Source organism: Dendropsophus ebraccatus, chromosome 7, assembly GCF_027789765.1.
Source record: "Dendropsophus ebraccatus isolate aDenEbr1 chromosome 7, aDenEbr1.pat, whole genome shotgun sequence".
Classification (NCBI taxonomy): domain Eukaryota; kingdom Metazoa; phylum Chordata; class Amphibia; order Anura; family Hylidae; genus Dendropsophus; species Dendropsophus ebraccatus.
The window spans coordinates 69046155-69070007 of record NC_091460.1 but is presented as its reverse complement, the minus strand read 5'-3'; positions in this window follow the sequence as shown (position 1 = coordinate 69070007).

The following is a 23853-nucleotide window of genomic DNA, read 5'->3' as shown; positions in this document are numbered from 1 at the left end:
AGCCTCAATGTGTTTCAGATATTGTTTACCCTTTCATCATGAGTAGACATGTCATCAGTAAACATACACTTGAAACACTTTGACGTTTTTCCTGGGTCTCCATGGCATCTCTGTTATTTTATGGGTCACTGAAATAAAGAAGCATTCACTGGTTCCCTTGCCTTTGCTGATTCCTTGTATCTTTTGGAGTTGCTGCATAGAAAATAACAGATGTACTATTCTTACCTAACTAGGTGTCATCCTGTGAGGTTTTCGGGCCCCGCTGAACTCTTCTGCCACTATTTCCAAGACTGTCTCATCTTAACAGTGACAGCCCACTCAGGCAATTAGTGGCCATGGCACTGTCCCTCTTTAGTCAGTGGTTGACTGAGCGGACTGTCACTGCTGAGAGGAGTCTATCTCAGAAGTAACAGTGGGAGAATTTAATGGTGGACGCAAGGACACCACAGGAGGACCCCAGGTGAGTGTGGTTAGGTAAGGTACTGTATATGTTTCCTCAGCACTATGCAGAGCACTAGAGCACCCCTTTAATACAAGATTCCTTAAATAAAATCATGATCACCTTTCAATATATACACATCTAGTCTTGTGTCTAGTTGACAAAAATTGTGTTCGGTAAACTGGTTAAAGAAATACATTAAGTAATCCTGAGTTTCCATCCAGAACCTTTATCTATTAACCATAGGGGAGTGCAAAACTGGATTACAGGAAAAGCAAAAGGGGCCACTAAATAGGGCCATTTTACATAGAGTGATTATCAGATGATATTCCAATGTAATCCATGTAATAGAGGCAACAATCACCTGATCACCTGTTTGTTCATCATCATCGCTTAAAAGAGAACTCCGGGCTAGGGTGATTTTTTGGCACAGTGCTGAGGGGGGGGGGGGGGGGGGGGTAGGAAAGAAGTAACATGCTCTCGACTTCACCACCCCAGCGAAATGATGCTCAGATAGAGGAAATCTTCTCCCCAAGTGCATTATTTTACATTTGGAAACATCAATATGTAGTTTCCATTGTTTTGACCAAAATAAAGCTAAATAATTTTTTATATTACTGACACCTCCAGGAATATCCACCCTATTGCACAATTTTGTGTTGTCAGCAAACAGACAAACCTTACCTACCAAACCTTAGATTTGCACAGATTGGGAAATCTGTCTCCCACTACATAACAAAATAGATTTGCTGTTTAGTATCTGGTAAAACTGAGAAACAGCCATTCTGGTTAAAAAAAAACCCTCATAACTGTAATGAAGCTTTTTATAGTCACCAGTTTTATTATTTAATGTATAATATATAATATTAATTGCCAAAAAGTGGCCCTGTCATTTAGGAAAAACTTTTGACATGTGAGACAGACTCTCAGCTTAACCATCAGTGAGGGTCTGAATACTGATCACACCGTGACCAATCAAAACTTTTGACAAGTCTCTATGACAGGGATAGTGACAATTATTTTTCTATGACTTGATGCTGATTTCCCCAGTAAGTTTCACCAGTTTTAGGCCATGTTTACAAAGAGTATGTTTTGTGTAAATCACAGCAGTTTGCAACAACGGACGTGATTTACACAAAACATATGTTGTATTGTGAATAAATGGAATCCCGGTCGGAGCATATGCACATAATGTACACACCGGCCATGATTCCATCTGGCCGCACGGAAAACTGACATGTCAGTTTCTGTGGTTACGATTCATTGAATAGCAGGTGCACAGAACCTGTCAGTTCACACAATGGAGTGTGTGGGGATGGGGCTCCAGCCGCGCGCTCCATTGTGTGCTGAGGGGAATTCATCAGAAATGAAGATCATCCAGCCGGTACTGCAGTACCAGTCGGGATGATATTCAGTAACACCGGCCGGGTCCCAGAATGGCCGGTGTTATACGAAGTGTGAACATGGCCTTAAAGAAGCCATTCACAAAAAATTATTATTGGCCCCCCCCCCGGTAAGCACTGGCACGTATACTTATCGCAGCTGATCGGTGTCCTGCGGGTGGCTTCATTCTGGTCCCGAGGCGCCGTTCAAATCCGGCAAGCACTCCTTTTCTCTGTCTTGTAATTGAATGCCGGAAGTCACGCGCTTTCATAGAGAATGCATGGAAGCCTGCGAGTTGTGGCGTATAATCACAAGAAAGAGAAGAGGAGTCACAGCAAAGGCGGATGTGAGTGCGCGCCGGACTTCAATGGCACCACGGCACCGGAACAAAGACGCACCGCAGGACACCGATCAGCTGCGGGGAGTATATGTGCCAGTGCCTACAGGGGGGGTGGGGCAATAATAATTTTTTGTGAACTGCTTATTTAAGCCTTGAAGTACTGTATATTTCAGTAGTACAATCAACACTTCACAGCTCTAAGCAAATATTTAATATCTTTATTTGTAAATAATGTAGACTTGTATGTATCTCCATTATGTGGTTCTAACTGCGTCTGAGGAGAACACACTCCACCAAGTATCTTTTTTAATATTCTTAAGAAAACGTAATGCACTATAAATAAGTAAACAGGGAGTCTTTGTCATTCCAAGCATAGTTTCCATCCTATTATATTTATTTGGCACCCTGAGATAAGGAAAGGAATGCGCTCTACAGCTCTCGTGTTGAAGTTAATTTTACCTCCTATATCAATAAACATTTGCTTTGTAAGACATTACACTACAGATATCAGCCTGGCAGGTATTAGATCATTATTCTGTCTAGCCTATAAAAAGATGGCATGTCATCCTATGATGTTAAGGCTAACTTTGGTCAAAAAAGTCAGTGTATAGAAAGTGGACTTTTATCTCTTTCTAAAGGCATCGCAGGTGTCATTCAATCTCCCATTAGACCAGCATAGTGTTAGGGTAGTATTACAAGGGCCGATGAAGAAGGCCCAATAATAACTGTAAACGTTTACTAAGCCTTTTACATGGCCCGATTATCGTTTAACATTGTTACCGATGTCCTTGCAGCCCTTGCTTTTACTTTATACATTACCTGTCCAGGCTGCAGGGCTCCCCCTGCGGTCTTCTTCCCGACTCCTGCGTGCTCCAGCTTGAGAGCGGCCTGTCTAAGCTGACAGGCTGCTCAGCCAATCACTGGCCGCGGCAGTCCCGGCCAGTGATTGGCTGAGCGGCCTGTCAGCTCAGACAGGCCGCTCTGAAGCTAGAGCGCGCGGGAGCTGGGGAAAAGATTGCAAGATGAGCCCTGCAGCATGGATAGGTAATGTAAATAGTCAGTCGGTGGCTGGGCACCACTGTTACACGTAGCGATGCTCGGTCGGCCCCCGACAAGTACAGGTTCAAACCTATATCAACGATCAGCCGATGATCATTGTCATCGGCTGATTGTTGTATTTATTACACGGAGCGATAATTGGCCAAATCGTGCTGATTCGGCCGATTAGCGTTCCGGGTAATAGTACCCTTACTGGATAGAAGACATATTCAGACACCATACAACGCTGTGAATAATATCCAGCTTGCACAGTCTTTTGCTTATCTCCTCTAATACATGCAGGGTGGCCTATGGCATCAAAGAATATCCAAATGCACTGCCATCATGTAGCTTGTATATGTAACCAGCCTGAAACTAGACAGTACAGAGAATAAATTGTGGACAAATCAATATCTGCGCAGGGTCACTTGGATGTCAACCAAGGTGGAAAATCATCTAGTTAGTTGTAACATCAGGCTATATACATATCAGGTGTCTTATTGCTCTCATATTTCCTTTTGGGAATTTGCTGATTTGACCATTTATCTGTGTTCTCACCTGCTTACACTGTATGTCCCAATTATTCTATGTATAAGCCTATTACACTAATGAGTGAGAATAAAAGAACATTGATTTGTAAAATAAGGCCCGGTTCACTGTATGTAAAAGCAACGGCCGTATTTCATAACAATAACAATAACAGCCGTTGTTTGCAAAACGGCCATTGTTATGAAATACTGCCTAAAAGTGAACTTCAGTTTTGATTTCCCTTTTTTAATTTAAGCCATTTTGTATTGGTTTTGTTTTATTGCATTGGTTCAATCACCAAGGCTTGAGACCAAGAGCTGGCTGCATTGAATTGAATTTTTTGTATGCAATTCTGTGCATAAGTATAATGGGCCCTTGTAGGGGTTGTAATTCTGAAGGAAATAAAAAATTATTATATTTTTTAAATTATTTTACGAATCCACTATTTTGTAGTTAGTTCATGTGTGCTGGTAGATTGCTGTTTCTCCAGGGCGCAGCCATCTTCCTTTTTAAGACAAATGCACATCAGAAAGGGAGGTCACAATCACCCACTGTGACCCAGATTGGTAAGATGCTCTTCTAGAGTGGCTTCTGAAGTAGCAGACATGAGCTCTTCATCTAGTAAGATACTTACAGTATACACTTTGAATAGCTGTTGGCTAAATGTTTGTTCAGCCAAGGACTGTCTGTCTCTCTCATCCCCATATACACAAGAAATTTTAGCTTGGAATGACAGTCATGTGTCATCAATGGAAAAGGTAGGCTAAACCACTGTCAGACTCATCTGGCAGCTTATTTTTCTAAATACAAAAGGGTCAGGCAGTTGAAACCCAACATGCATGATCCTTTTCTCTCATGACACCATCTGTTGGGAGCTTGCCAGGAAGTCCACTTTTTCTCTATTTTTTCATTCCCAACAAGATTGGGTTTGCCAACTCATTCGGTAGTGACCAGACTTTCCTTCATACAAAGGTAATTAGAGTAAAGAGCTGCCAGCCGGCGTATATGGAGTTGCTCTCCCTCAAGGGTTTAGCCAATGAGTCTTAAGTTTGGTACCCTCAGCCGAAAGACTGCTGGTGATGAGTCCAGGCAAGCTCCCTGATTTTACCATTCCACAACCTATACCCCGAAACCATGTCCACTGGAGCATTCATTTATTGTATGTACCAGTTATCACATATATGCAAAGTTTGAAGCAAAGCAGAAGCAATGGGTGGGTGAAGTGGTTATTTGATAAAATCACTTGACATCCACTTTTATGATGATAACAAGATTTACTGCCGCCATAACTGCTTACTCGCACTCCTGCCCTACAGAGATGCTGCAGATGAAGAACAAGAGATCGAATCACAGTGCGGTATGGAAAGACTATTCATCAGAAGACAAATCAATAACATTTATTAGAAAATAGCCAATCCCTACTGTATATCACTAATAACTATTTAAATGTCACTTATTATATTATAAACTTTCACCCAGAAGCTGCGGAGCAGAGAAAATGTCAGTATCATTAAAAACATGGCGCTCATATTGTACATGGATTCTGCAAAGAAAATCAATATCTTAAATTAGATCACAAGGATTAGGATTTCTCCTTGCACTGAGTTTAGCTATTGACAAACACATATAATGTACTATTTCTGGTGACTATGCATAGTATTGAATTATAGATGAAAAAAAGACATTTTGTCGCAGAAAATTCTGCAAGTGTCCTATTCACCTAAGGCTATGTTTACACACTGTAAAATAATAGTAAAATACAGCTGTGATGTTAATGTAAAAATGTGGCCGTATTTTTAGATTGATAATGTGTTCTAAAGAAGTCAATAAGAAATTGGACGGCAGTGCACACAACGTATGGAATGGCAGCTGTAATTGATTATGGTGGATGGGCGACAGGTACTCTAGTGTGATCAACACAAAAAAGGGTGAACCACAATACCTCAACAATGTCAACCTTGTGTGGCCATAACATGGTGGTGGTGGTTAAAGGTGTATTTCGGGCAATTTTTTACTGTATGGCCGGACATGGGCTTTTTTTTTAACATAATAAAGTAAACATACCTCCCTGCCTCTAGCGCCACCAACATAACGTCTTGCCATGTAGTAAAAAACACCACTTGCCTGGAGTACCTCTTTAACTGCATGCAATGATTATGATAGAGTACCTCAAAAGTTATACAGTACTATGCTATATGCCGGGACTGAGGCAAAAGTGGAGCGCTAAGGGCAAGGAAAAGTAATTCTTTTTCTGATTCCCAGATAACCTCTTTAAGACATGGCAGTAACCATCATGAATATTCTTACTTCTTCATTAATGCACCACATTGTGGTTCACTCTCCATATATTGCATTATGACTCATCTTTAGTAAGTGACCTCCATTAAGTAAATTTTGTGTACCTTCACTGTAGGCAAGTGTAGCTGTATTTATAAGGTGTTTTATTTTTTATGAGTTTCCAGAGAAATATCATCCAGTTATTGAGTCATCTGTTTATGTTAGTGTTCAATGTCCTATACCCACCAGAGAGCAACATTACATAATAAGATCAAGTATATTTCCATGGCAATAAAAAGCTTGTTTGTATTAGTTATTTTAAATAAAATGGAAAGACAGCTACACTAAAACCAAAAGTCACAATACAGGTGGATTATTTACCTCCTCTAAAGAAGAATCACATGTAAAACCACATGTAGATTATCAGTCATACAGTGCACAACTAAATGCTTCCAGTGCTACCCATGACTAGTCAGTTCTGAGATGTTTTTGTAGGATATGTTATTAAGGCTATGTTCACACAACGTATATTATCACAACGGCCGTGATTATTACAAAAATATACGTTGCATTGTTGTCTATGGGATTCCGGCTGGAGTGTATACACATAGTATACGCTCCGGGCAGGATCTCTCGCGGTGCCGCAAACAACTGACATGTCAAACACAAAGTGGAGTTGGAGTGATTATAAAGACGAGGAACCCAGAAAGATTATCAATGTTGAATCAGTTTATTTTGTTAACAAAAAAGATGGCTGAGGGGTGATCTAATAGCTATACATAAATATGTCAGGGGACAACATAGGGGGCAACATAGGACTATATCTAGAACATTCTCTACATTCTCTAAAAAGGTTTCAACAGTAACACAGAAAAGGATTCTTTACTGTAAGAGTAGTAAGACTATGTAACACTCTGCCAGAGGGTATTGTCATGGTGAAAATAATAGAAGAGTTCATAAGGGCCTGGATGACTTCTCAGAAATCTGGGGATGAATTCTGATTATTCTGCCAGATGTGCAGTAAGGCTTTTGGAGTATCTGGCTTCTATTGCCTTCCTTTAGATTAACATTGTAGATTATTAGGCTGAAGTGGATGGATGAGTGCCTTAAGGTGCGTTTACACGTAACGATTATCGTGCGAATTCGAACGATAATCGTACGTGTAAACGCAGCGAACGATCAAACGACGAACGAGAAATCGTTCATTTTGATCTTTCAACATGTCATCAAATCGTCATTCGCAGCCCGGCCCCCCGCTCATCCGCAGCCCCCTGCGCCGGCTCGATGACCGCCACCGCTGCTCCGATCGCCCCCCGCCGCCGCTCCGATCGACGCTCCGATCGACGCCGCCGCGAGCATATGTTACCTGCTCCGCGTAGCAGGTCTTCCGACATCCCCGGCTCCCCTCTTCAGTGCACTGGCTGAAGAGGGGAGTCGGGAATTCCAAACGGCTCCTCTTCAGCCAATCAGTGCTCCTCTTCAGCACTGATTGGCTGAAGAGGAGCCGTTTGAAATTCCCGGCTCCCCTCTTCAGCCAATCAGTGCTGCCTTGCATTGATTGGCTGAAGAGGGGAGTCGGGAATTTCAAACGGCTCCTCTTCAGCCAATCAGTGCTGCCTTGCATTGATTGGCTGAAGAGGGGAGTCGGGAATTTCAAACGGCTCCTCTTCAGCCAATCAGTGCTGACGAGGAGCACTGATTGGCTGAAGAGGAGGCGTTTGAAATTCCCTGCTCCCCTCTTCAGCCAATCAGTGCACTGAAGAGCGGAGTCGGGGATGTCGGAAGACCTGCTACGTGGAGCAGGTAACGTATTCTTGCGGCGGGGGCGATCGGAGCGGCGGCGGCGGGGGGGGGCCGATCGGAGCGGCAGCGGGGGTGGCGATCGGGGCGGCGGAGGTGGCGATCGGGGCGGCGGGGGTGGCGCTCAGAGCGGCGGCGGGGGTGGCGATCGGGGCGGCGGAGGTGGCGATCAGTGCGGCGGCGGGGGTGGAGATCGGGGCGGCGGGGGTGGCGATCAGAGCGGCGGCGGGGGGCCGGGCTGCGGGCAGGGGGCCAGGCTGCGAGCGGGCCGGGCTGCTGGCGTGCGATCGCAAAACGATTTTTCTGTACGATATATCGTACCGTCTAAACGCTAATCGTTATGGAAAAAAATTGTTACTCCGAGATTGTTAATCGTATGATCGGGCCAATTATCGTTTTGTGTAAACGCACCATTAATTACAAACTAACATATGTGTCTACAGAATTACGCATACCTGCAGGAGTGTGCAAATGATAGAAAGAGAATGAGAGCTATCTGAAAACACAACCCAACTTGTGGTGCTAGGAGTTGTAAACATGATGACAAGGGCGGAATGAGGATTTTTCTTTTAACATTAAGAACTATTTACTTATTATTTACTAACTATATTCTCTCACTAAATAACAATATAGAAGTCATTCTTGCTTATTATATTTGGATCACTGTTTGTAGAGATGGTGTATCCTATCCACAGCAGGGCCGATTCTAGCTTTTCTGCCGCCTGAGGCGAGAACTGACAAAGCGCCCCCCACCCCCACCCCCCCCGGGCGATATGGCCAAAAAATAAAATCTCATTTTTTTTTTATTTTGAGACAATTCTCGATTTAAATCTCGATTTTTTATTTTTATGTTAAATAAGCAGAAAAAATACACCAAGACACAGATGAAGCAGAACTAGCAGCTGTACTTGAATGAGCTGAAAAATTACATTTCAGCATTATATCCCTGTTCACCCACATTCCCCCTACAAGATTATCATGCCCCCTGCCCTCCCCACATTCCCTGTAATATCACCATGCCTATACTGCCCCTCACATTCCCTGTAATATTACCATGCGCATAGTGCCCCTCACATTCCCCCTACAAGATTATAATGACCCCTGCCCTCCTCACATTCCCTGTAATATCACCACGTGCATAGTGCCCCTCACATTCCCTGTAATATCACCATGTGCATAGTGCCCCTCACATTCCCTGTAATATCACCATGCCCCCTGCCCTCCTCACATTCCCTGTAATATCACCATGCCCATAGTGCCCCTCACATTCCCCCTACAAGATTATAATGACCCCTGCCCTCCTCACATTCCCTGTAATATCACCACGTGCATAGTGCCCCTCACATTCCCTGTAATATCACCATGTGCATAGTGCCCCTCACATTCCCTGTAATATCACCACGTGCATAGTGCCCCTCACATTCCCTGTAATATCACCATGCCCCCTGCCCTCCTCACATTCCCTGTAATATCGCCATGCCCATAGTGCCCCTCACATTCCCCCTACAAGATTATCATGCCCCTGCCCTCCTCACATTCCCTGTAATATCACCACGTGGATAGTGCCCCTCACATTCCCTGTAATATCACCATGTGCATAGTGCCCCTCACATTCCCTGTAATATCACCACGTGCATAGTGCCCCTCACATTCCCTGTAATATCACCATGCCCCCTGCCCTCCTCACATTCCCTGTAATATCACCATGCCCATAGTGCCCCTCACACTCCCCATACAAGAACTCCAGCACTCCCAGGTCCCCCCATTCAACATGATTAATGCCTCAGCTGAGTATCCTATCCTGTGACCTGACAGCAGTCTAAACTGCAGGGACCTCAGAGCAATAGTCAGGGAGAGAAGATCCAGGACAGGCACAGTGCAGCATCGCAGTGTGTATGGGACAGCACTATAGATAACCTCTGACCTCAGGAGACAGAGAAGAGCCATAAAACGGGCTGCTCTGTTAACTCTTTCAGTACTGCAGACTGTAGAGTATTACTGTGCATCACTTACATTCTGCAATACAGAAAGAGTTAACAGCAGAGCAGAACATGACTTTTATGCCTCTTCTCCTGCTCTTGCACTATGCTGAGGTCAGCTCGGAGTTCGGCAGTGCAGAGAAGATATAATATAGCGTCCCCACTGCTGTTAACTTTTTCTTTTCTACAGTGTGTAAGTGATGCAGAGTATAATAACTCTGCATTATTGAAAGGGTTAACAGCAGGAGACACTATATCTATGTCTTATGTGATGTCAATACCTGTGAATACGAGGCTTCCAGTGCCTCCTCAGCGCTTCTCATGAGGCAACTGACAGGAAACACGGCCGGGCACTGAGCCGTAACTAGTTGTAATGATAAGGACACAGGACGCTGATGCCGCCCCCCTCAAGGGCTGTGTTATCTGCCGCCTGAGGCAAAGACTTCACCTCGCCTCATGGCAGATACGGGCCTGCCTATCCATATCTAAATCCTACAAAGTTATGTAGCAGAGCTCTCTCTAGCACCACTTCTCTCCCAGATTGTAGTTTGTGGTAGGAAACACTATTCACTTCCTAAATTCACTTAATTTTTAGGTCTTGTCCATACTCTTTGAACACTCATGAGTGTGGCTTATTATATCTATTATAATATATATTGGAACTTGTAGTTCTCAATCTTAAAGGGGTATTCTGCTCAGAATTAACTTTGAATCTGTTGCTCCCTGGGTGTTGAACATAACAAATAGCCTATTCTTACCTCTCCATGCTCCCCTGATGTCCTCCTACGTTACCTTCGGTCCCCATCTCCAATCCTACCTCAACTTTCTAGACGGAATTGTCCGACAGTGACAGCCTGCTCAGCCAATCACTGACAGCGCTGTGACCAGTGATTGGTTGGGCGAGCTGTCACTGCCAGACAAGCCTGTCTAAGAAGTAGAGGCAGGATCATTCAGCTGGACCGAATATGAGGACACTGGGGGAGTAAGAGTAGACTGGTATGGTATACACCTGGGCAGCAACATATTCAAAGTTATTTAAGTGGAATACCCCTTTAACTTTTATTGTCATATAGCTAAAACACTTAAATGTCAATGAATTTCATCTGTATAATGTAAATATATGAAAATTAATCACAATGTGCCAAAAAGTTTACATACCCTGGCAGAGTTTTTGCTTTCTTGTCCTTCTTTAAGGGATCTGCCGGGGTACTGTATGTAAACTTTGGAGCACCTAAGATTTAGTTACAAGGTATTTGTTTATAATTGCACGTCTATTACATATTGCAGGGTATCACTGTCATTTATTATACTATGAAATGAGAAGGTTTGTATAATACATCCCTGCTTGCAGTCTATTTATACATGACACCTACTTTAAAACATGTTTGTATTCATACAGTATGTCTACAGTATGTACAGTATATATTATGTAAGCCTATGTAACTCTGTGTGAGTGACGTTTTATTAATGGTGTGATGACAAGGTCAACATTTCAGGACAAGTAGTAATCAGTTCCACCTTTGCTGTCTTGACAAGTAATGATATACATTATGTCTGATATTCGGTGCAGAGCTTGTGTCATACACTGTAAGGTTTGCTGGTTTTCTGTGCTGCTGCAGATAGTTAGCATAGGAAATATGAAGAAATAATTTAATGGCTTGTAATAGCCTTGATGCATTAGGTGTTGTCCCATATATTTTTATTTATATTATATTATTATATGTTTTTCAGAGCATATTTACATGTTTGTTTTAGTAAATATTTGTATTCCCCATGGCAACATTTTTAAAGCTTTAGAAACAAAGCTATATCTTTATGGGGTGTGTAAAAAATTGCTCACAAAGATACATGTAGTGCAAAAACAAAGGATGGTCAATATAACAAACTGCAGCTCTGAATAATAGAAATCATTTTATTTGATTAAAACTAAACACACACAACTACAATAGCTGTATACGGATAACCTGGGTGTGATTTGTCATACATGTCTGAAAAAAAACTCTTCTAGAAAATATTCCTCACAATAGTATACAATTACCTTGAAGAAAATACATTGTAAGTGACAACAATGTAAAAAAGTGGTTTTAGGTATTATAATAGTACATTACAGAATATGGTGCATATTAAGCCAAATGACAGAAGACATCAATGCTATAGTGTTGGGTACTATGGTGTAAGGTGGTACCTTTCTTGCAGGACTATGTTAGTTCTTTTTGACAAAAATATACTGTCCAATGTATATATTGTCAAACAAGGTAGGTTTTGCTTTTAAGCCTCCCAACATAACAATATACATTCATTAATTGAATTGTAGTCACTAGCTGACTATGCCTGGCCCAGTAAACTGAATGGGCCCACTGCTAATATACCCTAGTACACGTCAGCAATACCTTTTTGACAGCTGATAAATACCTCCTGGCTCTTGTGTACTCGAGAAATGAGATGTAAGCAGAACCAAATGAAGAAAGAGTAAGTGGCAACTCACCGCATCTTCTGGTGTGAATATACCTTTATTTCCTTTTAAAATCTTCGCATGGGAGGGAGAGCTGCTGCGAGTGCGTGTAACAGCGATGGCCTGTTTCTTGCCCTTCCGGCACTTTGTAAAGCTTCCAGCACTTTGTCATGCTTTGTTGTGTGCACAGCTTGACAAAGTGCCGGAAGGGCAGGAAACGGCCGTCGCTGTTACACGCACTCGCAGCAGCTCTCTCTCCCATGCGAAGATTTTAAAAGGAAATAAAGGTATTCACACCAGAAGATGCGGTGAGTTGCCACTTACTCATTCTTCATTTGGTATTGTTTGGAAACTGGATCTATTGTATAAGCGTGCACCCCGCAGGTGTTTGCCTATGAGCTGTGAGTGGGACTACACTACCAGCACATGTAAGTTTAGTTTGTTCAGGAAGTGTCGGACTGTGCTCTTTAGTTTCCTTTGAGATATCAACAGAGCCCAACAATGTGAACACATATTGGACATGCATTTGTAGGCTGGGTTCAGACTACATTTTGCAAAAAACGGATGAAAACAGATGATCCATTTTTCCTTTGACTTCCATAAAAAAGAAAACTGATCAAAACGGATTTGTTTTTTTAATGGACACAAAAATGAGGTTGACTAAGTTTTTTTGTGTACGTTAAAAAAAAGGCTGTTTTGATCCGTTTTTTTTTAAATAATGAAAGTCAATGAAAAATCAAATCAAAATTGATGCCTACGAATGCATCCATTTTTTTCTCATCTATTTTTTATCCGTTTTTTGCAAAAAACTAATTGCGAAAACGTAGTGTGAACCCAGCCTAAGACTAAGCGCTTACGACAGATGTGTTGTTATAGTGTCACAAATATTCGAACACTTTCCCTGCTCCCAGCATGGTATTGATACCACAATAAGGCTTTCCTGCCCTTGCTGTCCGTGTTTCATGGAACGTGGGAATAAGCCGTAACTCACACGTTTCTGGAATTATATAATATGGATGACACTGTGCAGAAAAGCTGCTCCAGCAGGGGAATTTTATGGGAAATGACAGTGTTTATTTTAAGAAAGGTCAGTAGGGTTACCAAATGACCAATTCCTATGTGGTTTTATTGTCAGTAAATACATTCTCAAAGTACAGGATCATGATATGCCGCAGTAAAGTGCCACAATTAAATGTCTCCTAGATAAAAAACAAAAACAAGAAAAAAAGTTTCTCAAATGAGTAAAGGGAAAGTCATTTATTGTAGAAATACACATCTTACAACCCAGAAAGAACAAGGCCGAAATAATATTTTTCCTTGAATGTACTGGATAATAGTACAGTCATTTCCTGTCATTGTACACTTTGTTGGCATCGAGCTTCAAACACAAAGTTCATATCTCAGTTGATATTCTGAGAAGCGATCTTGTGCCAAGTGGTTGGTCTGACATCTCTAAGAGCAGTGGCAGTATTTTTCTAGGAACTTACAGCCATGTGAGCCTCAACAGAATTTAGAGTTGGGGAAAGGCTTAGATCACAAATAAAACAAAAAATAAGCATGACTGGATTATAGATTTTTAATTGAATTGATAGGAGCTTGTCCTTGTTTCAAGGACACTTCAAGTGTAATAGGGGTAAGATTGTAGAGATAATCTGCTTAATGGAAATGTAACAGATGAGACTCAATGTGTCATTTCAACATGATTAGCTAAAACTTACCAATAGCGAATAAGGATTGAGATGAAATCTTCATACATTACCCATTTAAAAGGTCCAAAAGAGTGATATTTCACCAAAATTTGCAAAGAAAAGTGTTCTTCTATACGGGTGGTTCTATGAAATGTGCTGCCGGATAATGGGATTATCCAAACAGTTCTATACTCTTCACATGATTCCCATTTAAGTGAATGGGAGCTGATCTGCAGTTACCCTGTACCATAACTATATATTGAATGAGGCATGGCTTCCAGTCCATTCACTGGGTAAGGCTATGTTAACACTACCTAAGTTCCTTGGCTCCGGCCGTACGCTCCATGGTGTGCTGTGGATACGCTTGCATCAGAACTCTGTGGCGCTAAAGATCATCTGGCCGGTACTGCAGTACCGGTCGGGATGACCGTTTAGAGACCGGCCGTTCTGTGACCCGGCCGAGTCACGGAACGGCCGGTCTCTTACGTAGTGTGAACGTAGCCTAAATATGGGGAGCTGATCAGGTGATTATCAGGAGTGCCAGGTGTTGCCCCTAGAATGATCAAGGATTGATGGTCTATCCTGTGGATAGGCCATTAGTCATACACTCCTGTAAAAACCCATTTAATAAATAATATGGATAGTGTACAGCTATGAAGTTCTGAACTCTATTTCTGATACAATAGGATACGTACATGTAGTGGCTTCATAAATGTGTTACCCACATTAGACCCCAAAACTCTACCAAAAAAAATAAATGTGCTCTTCTTTCTACAGATGGCTACTGTAAATGAATCCATAATATTTTAGAATATTATTCACACTTTTGTCTAAATGCAGTATCCTGTGTTCTCTTGTATATGCTGTGGTCAGCTATTTGCATGCAGCCATTCTGCTGCTACTACAGCTTTACTTAACAATTTTCACCAAAAGCAGAAAAAAATGCTGAACTTACGTAGCAAGAAAATTTAATCTTTATTGAGTACATATATTTAAAACAATTCATAAAAAGAGAGAAAACCTAACATTAAAAAGAACGGTGGCAATCCCGGAGGTGGTTCTTAATTTATTTTACTCATACTATTTGCTGCAATCCCTGACCCACAACATAAGTCATCTTATAGATGGATAAAGTGCAATACACAATAAATAATGCTAAATTTTTTTTTCTATATTACAATACCAAAGTGCCAGTGCATATAAATTATCAAGTTAGCATATATTGTAACATCAATCCTGTAGTCCACCTATTTGTTATTGTTATTGCCCCACAAATTCTGGGGATCCAGCAAGTAAACTACCTTAGAGGTCCGTTTGTTATGTAACTCCTCCGGGACGCCACCACCGCGACGTGGGTTTCGTTGCCTTCGTCCAGGGGGTCAGGCAATCTCAATAAAGATTAAATTTTCTTGCTACGTAAGTTCAGCATTGTTTTCTTCTTTTGGTGAAAATATTTTAGAATAATACAGCCCTGTATTCTTGTAGCAGGGGTAACAATCGTGGAGTTTCTCTTACAATTCCAATATTCATGGCAATTTTTTTTCCAGTTGATTCTGTTAGGGCCTATAAGAACTTGTTCTTACTGCTCTATAGGAAAATGCAAATGTTGCCTTTAGCTGTGTAGGGAAATGTCTAGAGATTTCAACCTTTAGAACAATGCTTTATTCTTTTAACATTCACACTCATAAATTCATTTTCTAATAGGGAATTTCAGAGAATTCCCTAGAGTAAGTTTGAATTTACCTTAGGTTTCCTAAGGTGATCTTATACTTTGAGACAATCTGTAGAGAGATTCATGCTATGCAAACCATAGGCTTCCTTGTTAAACCTTTGTTCTACTCATACCTATAGTTTAGAATTCTTTTAAAACAATGCTATTCCTGTGTTTAGGTTTTGTGCGGTATTACAACTCAGGACCATTTATTTCAACTAGAACTGAGCTGCATTACCACAGACAAACTGAGGACAAGAGTGGTGCTGTATCTGGAAAAAGCTATGACACCCGCCATTCTGTGCAGTATTGGCTGTGATGAACTTCATTTCTTTTTAATTGGGATGCCGGTGTATTTGGGTGCGTCCGCATTCCAATTACCCATAACGGACAATGTAAAGTGCAGCCGGAGTCACACTTTACATTGTCTGCACTGTGAGTTTTTCGGTGCGGCCGCTTGGGATCCCGGATTGTATACAAAGTGTATACACTCCAGCCAGAATTCCATAGAAGTAAAGGAAATATATATATATTTTCAAAAAATTATGTCCGGTGTTGTAATTTTCAACAACGGCCGTGATTAATTGAAAATATACATTGTGTGAACATAGCCTAAATCTAAATTTTAAGAATGAACACATGAAGTGCCAAATGGGCCCTAACAAGTTCTCCCCTCCCAATTTGGTTTGATTGACAGGTCTTTAACTATTTATGTTTCTATGTACAGTATGAATCTCCTATCTTTTTATAAAAAGAAGAACGGGGAGTTTAAAGGACAACACCGGCTAAAACATATTTTTTAACATGTTATTATTTATGGAAAGTTAGACAAATTCCTAATGTACATTTATTATTTGAAATGCACATATACTGCTATTTCCCTTTATTTAGTAGATCAGGCAGGGTTCAAATTCTGTAAAAAACTGTGACGTCACGAATCAGTTGTAATTCAGTTGTATGGAGTGTTCAGCAGGAGGCACACTATATGTAGAAGTCTATGGCACTGTATTGTGTCTATGGAAGTCTATGTAAAGTTATGTAATGTACACTTTGCTTTATTGATTGAATACATTTATGGAATACTTTTTGGAGCAAGTGTCCTTTCTCCCCAAAGTATTCCATAAATGTATTCAATCAATACATTTGGAGGGCACCGAGCAGGGATGGAAAAAGGTGCCTGTGCATCTAACTACCTCCCCCCGCCCTCCCTGCTCGGTGCTGTGGGACACACATACACTGTACTACTACTCCCATCATCTGCTCATACTATGAGCAGATGATGGGGGAGTAGTACTAGGCCCATTCCCATCACCAACCCTGCCACCAAATATGCACTGTACTACTCCTCCCATCATCTGCTGCCGCCGCTGATGTCGCTGATGCACTGTAGTTCACATCCCCTGCCAGGGACTGCAGAGCTCACCGCTGACCTTGCCTCTTGCCGACTCGTTCCCTGTTGTCACCCGAGCTGCCAGGGGTGACATCAGGGAACGAGTGGATGTGCTGGTGATGGGGATAGCCCTGGTAATAATCCCCCCATCATCTGCTCATAGTATGAGCAGATGATGGGAGGAGTAGTACAGTGTATGTGTGCCCCACAGCACAGAGCAGGGAGGGTGGGGGAGGTAGTTAGATGCACAGGCACCTTTCTCCATCCCTGCTCGGTGCCCTCCAAATGTATTGATTTAATACATTTATGGAATGTACATAAGGAATTTGTCAAACTTTCCTTATATAATATATTAAAAAATACTTTTGGCTGAACTTCTTTAAAAAAAATTGCAATCCTTGCATAACTGCTATCACAAATGTTTGTATGAAAAATAGTAAATTTTCTTTATTAGATTTTCTCAGAATTTACTTTATACTAAGAAGACTAGTGGCTGATTCTTTAAATGTCCTGATGAGTCAGAAAACTGTGTCGTGAGTCCATAGTGTTCTGTTATGCTGCTATAATAGATGCTTCTGCTGTGCTGCTTCCACAGTGAAGCACTTCAGTAAATATCTCAAAATTGCAACTTCAACATTTATCGTGTTAAGTACTTAGCAAGAATGCTTTGAACATACAGTATGACTTCAAACTCCCCCGGACCTGGGATTAACAGTTTCTCTTGTTGGGCCTATTTCTTTCTTTCCGGAAGTGACTATATGTGTAACTTGAGGAAATATTCTGTAGGCAACAAAGGTTTCATACTGTGAACTGTGAAAAATGTAATGTGCCTTCGCTAGAAAAATGTGTGGTGAATGACTAAACAGGGATTGTGGGCAGTTTAGCTCAGCGCGTTATATTAGCTTTATTTATATATCACATTTAAGACATAAGCAAACATGCCCGTTCAAGCTGAACATTTCCTCTAGTATCACAGTACTCGAAAGTACTCGATACTGGGACAAATACTGTGTGGTGCTCGGATAACTTTAATAGTCTCCTCCCCGAATGTTTGGTGGCTTCAGCCAATAAACATGCAGGAACAGGGCATGGAGATCTTGCTATAGGCATAGCAGTGATTGGCTGGCTGCATCGGGTGACCTGGGTGTGAATAAACCCAAGTCTTCAGATGCTCGACATTCGCTTTCTGTTAGTTGTCAGTGATAGCTGCTGGAGGTGGGAAAGAGGTAAAGCAGGGCTTAGTGTGATTAGTCAGGTAGGTGGTTAGGTTCCCCAAACACCTAACAGTTCTTTAAAGGGAACCAATCAGTACAATTGTACTGATATGGTTCCCGCATTCATAGTATACAATTTTTTACTGCAGCCGCGGCACATACCAGGTGCAGTAGCAGCTTGAGTAAGCAGAAAAATACTTTTATTGTGCCACGGAAGGCTGGGAGAGGGGTGGCAACTGGTCATCTAGGCGAGGAGCAGCCCGTGGCTTGTCAACGCTCTCTGTCAATCATCTATGCACTGCTCGCCGAAAGGCAGAGAGTGGTGACTAGTCACGGACGGCTCTCCACCCATATGACTAGTTGCCATGCTTCTCCCTGTCTTGAGTGGCAGAATAAAAGTTATTTTTCTCCTTACTAAAGATACTGCTGCAGCCTTGGCTGGTAGGTGCCACAGCTGCAGCAGTAGCTATACTATGATTCTGGGAACCATATCAGCACAATCGTGTTAATTCGTTCCCTAAAGGCTGATTCCTTACAATATACTAGTATTGTATGAAATAGTATACTGATATATAGCTCGTAATAGTCAGTATCGAGGATTGAGCATGGATGGCTAACATCTATCCTCCCAGATCTTGTCAGAGAGTGTCAGAGTGGGGGATATCATCACCGATAAGCATATCCGCCTGTCAACTGAGAATGCTGACAGGCTGATTCCCAAGACTTCACCAGATTTCACTAGACTTCTCTTCTCCACGAGTGCAAAGCAGCATACCATATAGCCAATTGACAACCGTCCTCACTAAGTGTCTCAATGCCCTGAAGAGAGAAGCCACCAGGCTCTTGACCACAATTTTCTTGGGGGTAACCATCAGGCTCTCAACCACAATTTTTACGGAGATCCCAGAATGAGTGTAAGAAAATTATATCATCCTCAGCGCCCCACGCACTATAGCAGCATATCAGCAGGTTAGACTCTTCTAACCTGCAGATAGTTTCCCTTTAACAAAGCTCATGCTTTGTTTCTAAGCTTCTATATGTAGTATAGAAGCCTTTGCAATGGATCATGGCATCCACTGAACTAAGTCTTAGGTAACCCCTTAGTGACCACATTGACCGACTTTTTACGACGTGGTCATAATAAGTGTATGCAGGGCTTCTGCGTCGACATTGCAGGAGATTAGCTGTCAGTGTGACAGCTGATCTCCTGTTGCAACTGTCCGGAGCTGTGATTTACTGCTTTGGGTAATTTAACCCGTTATGTAATGGGTTTCAGAGGCGTAAACACCCATACTCTCCTCAACAGAAGTCCTGCATCAAAGTCCAGGCTTCCGATCAGCTCCATGGGTTACCATTGATAAAACCCTACACAGCCATGCCAGAGTTGCAGTGTAGTGTATTCTAACAGTGATCAGAAGATTAAAGCGACTCCGTACCCACAATCTGACCCCCCCAAACCACTTGTACCTTCAGATAGATGCTTTTAACCCTTTAAGGACATGGCCCATTTTCGTTTTTACGTTTTCGGTTTTTCCTCCTTGTGTTTAAAAGGTCATAGCACTTGCATTTTTCCACCTAGAAACCCACATGACCCCTTATTTCTTGCGTCACTAATTGTACTTTGCAATTACAGGCTGAATTTTTGCATAAAGTACACTGCGAAACCAGAAAAAAATTCAAAGTGTGGTGAAATTGAAAAAAAAAACGCATTTCTTTTATTTGGGGGAAATGTGTTTTTACGCCATTCGCCCTGGGGTAAAACTGACTTGTTATGCATGTTCCTCAAGTCGTTACGATTAAAACGATATATAACATGTATAACTTATATTGTATCGGATGGCCTGTAAAAAATTCAAACCGTTGTTAACCAATATACATTCCTTAAAATCGCTCCATTCCCAGGCTTATAGCGCTTTTATCCTTTGGTCTATGGGGCTGTGCGAGGTGTCATTTTTTGCGCCATGATGTGATCTTTCTATCGGTACCTTGATTGCCCATATACGTCTTTTTGATCGCTTTTTATTACATTTTTTCTGGATTTGATGCGACCAAAAATGCGCAATTTTGCACTTTGGGATTTTTTTGCGCTGACGCCGTTTACCGTACGAGATCAGGAATGTGATTAATTAATAGTTCGGGCGATTACGCACGCGGCGATACCAAACATGTTTATTTATTTATTTATTTGTTTACTTTTATTTAAAACCTGGGAAAAGGGGGGTGATTCAGACTTTTATTAGGGGAGGGGGCTTTTTACTATAAACAACACGTTTTTTTTTTTTTTTACACATATACTAGAAGCCCCCCTGGGGGACTTCTAGTATATACACTTGGATCTCTCATAGAGATCTCTGCAGCATAGATATGCTGCAGAGATCCATGAGATCGGCACTCGTTTGCTTTCGGCTGCTGCAGCCGCAAACAAACGTGTGCCGAGCCGAGGACGGCGCCATCTTGGACGCGTCCCCGGCCGGCATCAGTAACGGAGATCGCTCCTCCGGGACAAGGTCCCGGAGGAGCGATCTCCCCCACTAGACACCAGGGAAACGTTGCCTCCGGTAATCGGAGGCAGCTGTCAACTTTGACAGCTGCCTCCGATTAGCTAATTAGCGGGCACGGCGATCGGACCGTGCCCGCTAATAGCGGCGGTCCCGGGCTACACGCGGCACCCGGGATCGCGGCACTTCAAAGCGGGGCCGCCGCGCGGCCCCGCTTTGAAGTGCTAATGAGGACATAGGACGTACCGGTACGTCCTATGTCCTTAAGAGGTTAAAGAGTAACTGTCATGTTTTTTTTTTATTGCAGAAATCAGTAGTATAAGCGATTTTAAGAAACTCTGTAATAGGTTTCATCAGCCAAAAAATCCTCTTTCTGTACTCAAGAAGCAATCTCCCAGCCTCCCCCCCTGACTTCTTATCTGTGCATTATCAGGCAAACACGTCTTCATTACAGAGAAGCCAGTGAAGACGGGCTCTGCTCTCTCCATTGTAAGCCTATGAAGGGGGGAGGGGCTGAGGGAGATGAGGGAGCAGGAAGAGGTGACATGAAGGTCAGCTGTTTGTAGACTCTCTGGGCACCTAAACCGCAGGATTCAGGTGTCAGAAAGGTCAGTGCTTATCTATGAACTTACTGAGAGAAGATTGCAGGGTGTTGTGCTTTGCAGGACTGCTCCGTGCTCAGTCAATCCTAACAGCCCCTCCCCTCTCCATAGCCACATAATGGAGACAGAAATCCTGCTTCATCTGATGTGAGGGGGGAGGCTGGGAGATTGCTTTTTCACTACAGAAGGAAACTCTTTTAGTACATAAAACCTATTACAGAGTTTCTTAAAATCGCTTGTACTGTTGATATTTAATGTTTTCAGGAAAATGACCCTGAAATGACAGTTACGCTTTAATCCAAGATCTGTCCTGGGGTCCGTTCGGCAGGTGATGCAGTTATTGTCATAAAAACAACTTTTAATCCGGCAGCGCTGTGTCTAACGGCCGGGGCTTACATTTGTATATGCATTAGGCTGGCACAACCTCTCTGTCCTTCCTCCCCCCACTCCTCATCATTAGGAATACTCCAGGCAGAGTGCTTCCTATTCCCCACCTGTGGCAGCCCGGCACATGGGCTGGATCGTTAAGACACCTGTGCAAAGCTCAAACAGCAGTAAATGTTTCTGGAGCATTCCTAATAATGAGGAGGGTGGGGAGGAAGGACAGAGAGGTGGTGCCAGCCTAATGGATATACAAATGTAAGCCCCGGCGCTGCTGGATTAAAAGTTGTTTTTATGACAATAACTGCATCCCCTGGCGAATGGACCCCAGGACAGATCTTGGATTAAAAGCAGCTATCCAAAGGTACAAGTGGTTTGGGGGGGACAGATTGTGGTTACGGAGCCACTTTAATGGTTAATGTACACTAGTGGAAAAGTAAAAATAAAAAAGGTTTCTGATAAAACATTTAAAAAAACTCTCAACCTTCCCCCAATAATAAAAGCTAGCTGTAAAAAAAACTAAAACAAATCAAACAAACAGCATCAGAATTGCAGTATTTTATCAATCAGCTTTAGAAAATACATGAGAAAAGAGATCCAAAAGTCAAATATATGTAAAACATGGTATCAATAAAAACTATACATCTTCCCGCAAAAAATTAGTCCAAAACCAGCTCAGTCACACGAACGATAAGTCAAATGTCAAAACAGTTTTTGTTGTGTTTTTTTTTTCCTCAGGAAGATACAGTAGTTTCCACTGTGCCAAAGTGGTAACAGTTAAAAAAAAATAAAAAAATAAAAAAAAAAATATATATATATATATATATATATATATATATATATACAAATTTAGTATCGCCGAAACCATGGTGACCCATACAATACATTTATTATATTAATTCTACAGTATACTGAGTAGCGTAAGTTTAATATAAAAAAAAAGAAAAATGATAATTTTTCCATTTTTTTATATTTTGATGTTTTTCACCACATCATGTTTTTGATCACATTTTGCCACTAGCATAAAGTACAATATGTCACAAAAACAAACAAACTCAGAATTACTAGCAAATGTTAAAGCATCACTGAACTTATAACTGCATAAAGTGAGACAGGTCAAATTTTGAAAAATTAGCTAGGTCATTGAGGGCCAAACTAGCTGCGGCACCAGGGGGTTAAATAAATTCATATTTTTCTTTAAATAGGCACTGTCATTAAACCCCCCCCCCCCCCCCCCACACCTTTTGCTATGTCAAGTTTTAAATGGTTGGGGTCTCAGTGTCCAGACCACGACCCATCAGAACAAGCTGGGTGAAGTATGCCCATGTTTACTCCTGGCTATGTGTCATGTGACCTAGACTTGGACTCCCAATGCAAGTGTACAGGGCTGTCATATGTCTCTCTGACATGTCATTTTGTTGGTTTTTTTGTGTGACAGGTACTCTTTAAGTAAGGTAAGCATAAAGGCCAAAACAAATAGTCAAACAGTGACCCAGTGTTACATTATACATACTGTAAGTATTGTGCTGTCACTTTCTGCCCCTTCCTCATTTTACATGAATCTATTTAAATGACAACATCCCTTTAAGAGCATCTAAGATTATCTTTCAGTTACCCACAGAATGGGACTTTTATTCTTAAAATTCCTTCGTGAGAGACCTTAGTAAAATCTTGGACATACGAGATAACATCTGAGTTCAGGCCAATTCCCACCATTTCTTAAATCAGTGAAGGTCGATGTGCCAAATTCTCCTGCCACCCTGAGCAGATTATTTTACTCTGCACAGAACACCCTCTGTCCCCAGCTCGGTGTATTCTCATAGGTAATGGGACTTTTTGTTGTAAACAGCTAGGTAACCGGAAGCCTGCAGCCCACAATGGTGATGAAAAGCGCAGACAATGTCTAAGACTCTACTATTGTTACACATAGAGGCTGATTTCTCTTCTTAAAATGAGCATACACCTGGGTACAAGGACTCGCTTCTGTAATAAACAATACCTTTTATAAGATAAGATACCTGCAAGAGGAAAGTCTAATCTGAAACTAAAATCTAATCTCTAGGGGAACTCTGATAATAACATCGTAATGGGGAACCCCAATCTCTACATTATACAACCAGTTCTTAAATCATT